Here is a 4,715-nt window from a genome sequence, read left to right on the forward strand (position 1 = left end):
AGCAGTGGCCACAACACTGGATCTTCCCCAATACTGTGAATTGTCTAAGACCACAGAAGCCCTGTAAGGACCTTGGCTGATGATTGGGGATGATAGTGAGAGACAGAAAATCAAATCCCAATAACGATTGCTAGTAAGTTTTCTATCAGAGTTAGATTTAATTTTATTTTTGAAAGCAAACACATCAAAGTTAATGGCATATTTTCTTAACCTTGGAACAGGAGGGCATATATTAATCACACAAAAAGGAAATTCAACGGAAATGATAAAAACAATTGAGATGCATAAAGCATCCACAAATCTATCAGCATTTTAAATTCAGTTCTTTCAATTAGAGTTGCAAACAACTGTTGAAATTAACAAATTCAAGTTTGTTCCCCATTGCTCTTTCCTCTTTCTGGTGAATGTTTTAATGGGCCATAGGTTAGGCAAGGAGGAAAACCAAGTCGAAAACAAATTGGCAACAGAACAAGAAAATCAGCAGATTGGCAAAGCACTGTTGACGTTATTGGGAGGAAACTGCTGTTAAGATGCTTTAATGCTATTACTAGAATTTCAGTGGGGCCAAGTGACAGTTTTGTCATTGCGCTACCTCTGAATGACATTGAGTCTTTGTCTTCTGAATTAAGGATCCTTTTTACAAGATATTATTTTAAGTAACTTTATCTCCTGTTCCTCTGATGTAACTTGTTCAACATGATACAAGAAATTCTGACATTGGAGAAGAATGCTTTGGTACTTTGGACAGATGTCAAGGTGGCATGACCTGCCATTAAGGAACTCAGACTGCTCAGGTCAGCAGAAACAAAGATTATTTTTGGCTAAACTTTTTTTTTTTAACAGTGATTGAATTCACGACCTCATACTTGCCAGGCACTTATGCCACGGAACTAAATCCCTGGCCCTGGCTAAACTTTTTAAGAAAGTGCTACAGACATGTTATTTTTATTTCACTTTAGCAGCCAAGAGGAGAAAAAAAGACTAAGAAAAAAGCTACCAATGCCCATATGAAAAATTTTTCGTGTTCTTATGTTGAAATGTAAATATAATCTCTGTTCATTCTTAGATATGTATGCTCCATTTCAATGGGTTTTCCTTCGAGTAAGAAAATATCTGAATTAAAGATTAATGTTTGGTGTTAGTCACTTTTCATATACTTCCTCATCTACTAAGGTCATTGCACAGTTTATACAGAAAAAAAATAAAACCTACAGGAAATGTTAGTTTTTGAAAGAGACATAGTTTTCTTGGTGACTGGATATATTTATAATAAATCATTTCTAAGATGCATTTAAAAGTAATTACTCTTATTAAGTCATTTGCAAGAAAACAACATCATGACCCATCTATAACTAAGTTAAATATCTAATTTATGTCTGGGGACCACATCATCATTATTTTCAGTAATATCCATGGTATGTAAGAACTTAATAGGAATATTTATGGGCCAAATAAAGATGTTTATCGAAGCCTTTCTTAATTAATACTTCTCTGTGTGCAGCAATGCAAACTATTTAATTTTAGATATTTTAAGGAAAAGACATTTCTAGCTGAAATCTTAGCTTCACCAGGGTTACCCTGGACAACTGAGTCTTTTCTGAATTTCTCCCAAACATAGGACTGTGAACATCAATATATTTCTACAGGACTGAAAGACTTTCATGCAAACTGGCCATGAGGAGATAAATCTTGAATATGAAGTAAGGTAGAGAGTAATTCAGCTTACTGCATTCCAGTCTCTAGTGTCCTTAGAATCATTTTTTACTGAACTGAAGTTGAAGATGAACATACAATCTAGCTTGCTAACCCCATTCAGTCTTTGCTCTATCAGCATATAGTGCAGAGTCCTCATTATCCAAGAATAATTGGTTCTAGGAAAGATCTTCTTAACAATGAGTCTGCACAAAATGGCAACCAATATTTAATAATAAATAGAAAATAAAAAAAAATTTCATTAGGATCTTATCTTGAAGTGAAGCTAAAGTTATGAAAATTTATTTTGCATTTAAAGTTTTAGGCCACAATTGCATCTCCTGTGATCATTCTTAGGATGAAACAGGAGTTAAATATTAATTGATTTTTCAGGGGGTATAATTTTTCCAACAAATTTAGCTGATAGTACAGCTTGACATTTTTCACATTTGACTTTCATTGCAAACTAGAACGGGACTCATTTTTCTTTGCAAATATATTCAAGGGTTTTCTCATATTTTTCAAGGTCTTCTCTTAATCCTTTTATATTAAAATCATTCTTTTTCAAGTTTCATCATTCTTGTCAAATTTCTCTTCTTCAGCTGTCAACTGATTTAACCTGCCAGATCCTTGTCTGACAGTGGCTTTCTGAGTGAATGGTGCAGTCCTTTTTATTCTTTACAGTGACTTTATGAAGTCCTACATACGTGGCAAGATATGCAATTTTTCTTTTGAATTGATTTATATTGTATTATAGACTTTTCAAAGGTAAAATCATCACCAGTATTCAAATAAACAAATATTTTGAAGCATGGCTGAAGACTGTTTAAGTGAGAACTCTTGTAAATGAGGCTAGTTTCTTGCTAGAATTTTTCAGCTAACATTTCAGCTAAAATGTTATAGTTTAAACAGCATGTGTCCCCAAAGACTCATGTATTTGGTGTTGATCACGAATAAGGCCTAGAGAATTGACTAGGTCATGAAGGCTTTAAGTTCATTAGTGGATTAATCCACTGTTATGATTTAGATTAAGAACAGTCTCCAAATTTTCATGCACTCAGAGGTAGGACTGGTTCATGGGGTGCTATATTGAACAGACTAAATGTGCTGTTAGGAAATGGGCTGGTTTGCAGCAGGTAACTGGGTGTAAACTGAAGGATGTAGCTCTCTGCCTGGCTCTTTCCTTTCTGCTGTCTAGCTGCCATGATGTGAGATGCTTAGTCATCACGCCCTCCTGCTGTGCCATTTATGCTTTGAAGCCAACCAAACTGAGACTCTAAAAGGGAGCCAAAATAAACCTCTGCTCCTTTAAGCTATGTCAGGTATTTTGTGCTAGCAACAAGAAAGTAACTAAGACATCCAGTGCTGAGCTCATAATTTGATGGCATGAATGGAAGGCAGTAGAAACAGAAGATGGGGCCTGGCTGAAGGTAGTGATCATGAGAGTGAAACCTTGGGGACTATATTCAGTCCCTGGCCCCTTACTCTTTGGTCCTTTCACTTTCTTTTTACTTTTTGGCTGCCTTGTGAGCAGCTGTGTTCCCTCACACTCGTCTGTCATTGTGCTTGTTCTCAACTTAGGCCCACAGTGATGGAATCAGCTATGACTTGAAACGTCTGAAACTGTGAGCCCACATAAACCTCTTCTCCTCCAGATTGATTTTAGCAGGTATTTTGTTGTGGTAACAAAAGATGACATATGCAATCATCTTGCAGTCTCATGAGATCATGATTTTTGATGAATGTTTAAATAATGGGAAGGTTGGAGAGGGGAAGAGCAAGATGGCGGATAGATAACAACTGGCTACAGAGGCTCTCTGAGATAGTCAACTTAGAATTCAACATAATACAGAGTGGGGAGCCCCAAACAGAGGGAGATGAATTCTCTCATCCCAAGAAGAAATTAAGGTGACTTACCGACCATCCGAGGTCCTGATGCAGTCCCATGGCAACTTGCAGAGGTCCCGCAGAGGCTTAAAGAGGTTCTGCCGTGACTTGCCAAGCCATCCGAAGTCCTGCCACTTTGACCCACTGGAGGCACAATTACATTGAGTTCCTGGGGTTCATCATGTGCACTTGTTGTTCTTATAGTTGTCCCAACCACAGAGTCACTGCTACTCTATAGTACCTTAGTGGCAGGGCTCCCTAATGTTGTTGGCATCCAAGTTAGTCTTCCTCCCATGAACCCCAGGAACAGCCTTCAACAGATTCATTGGAAGCCAGATTTTATGGGCAGTGCCTGAATGATCATGTAGTGTCCTGGGTAATGATGTAACCAGCAGTAACTACAGTGTAATTGGCCCTATAGGGGTGACATGATCTTGTTGTTTTCATCCAAACAACCATGAGATTGTGAGTAGTACTGCATCGTTCCTTTATTTTTGTGGGGGAAGACAGGAAAATAGTCTGGAATGGAGCAGTTGACAGAGAAGTGTGAAAGATGCTTTCTAGGTCTGGACAGTGGCTGGACTTTACGAGGAATTATCTTCTGGTTAGACTAATTGGACAATAAACAGATATGTGAATACTTTTCTCTACCTATTATTCCGACTCTTCTGATAATCACTGTACCTTGCATGGGCTCATGAATTTTTTCATCTTGTTTCTAATAAAATTGTTTGTATAGGTAGTGACACTGCAAAAATAATTATCCTAGAACTTTCACATCTTAAAGATAGTGCTGGTTAAGAGTTCTGGCTTCAAAGCTAGACTTCTTTTGTTTATACCCTTGAGAAGGTAGCTTAATCTTTCTCATCTCTAATTCTGTCATGTGCAAAATGAGGATGATACATAACAGGTTGCTGTTGAGATTGAATAAGTTGATCTGTGCTAAGCCAGTGTCTGGTCCACAATGTAAACTCAGGAAGTAAGTATCATTCATTGTCATCTATGAGTATTTCCCAAAGATGAATTTCAGGAGCTAGAATGGATAATTCAAAGACTAAATAGTCATGATGCATCTGATGATTTTGTGAACAGCTCTCTTGAAAGTTGGATCACATATTTATTTATTTATCCTTTTT

The sequence above is a fragment of the Cavia porcellus genome, unplaced genomic scaffold (genome assembly GCF_034190915.1).
Source record: "Cavia porcellus strain 051 isolate PalLab524CR breed Dunkin Hartley unplaced genomic scaffold, mCavPor4.1 scaffold_22, whole genome shotgun sequence".
Lineage (NCBI taxonomy): Eukaryota > Metazoa > Chordata > Mammalia > Rodentia > Caviidae > Cavia > Cavia porcellus.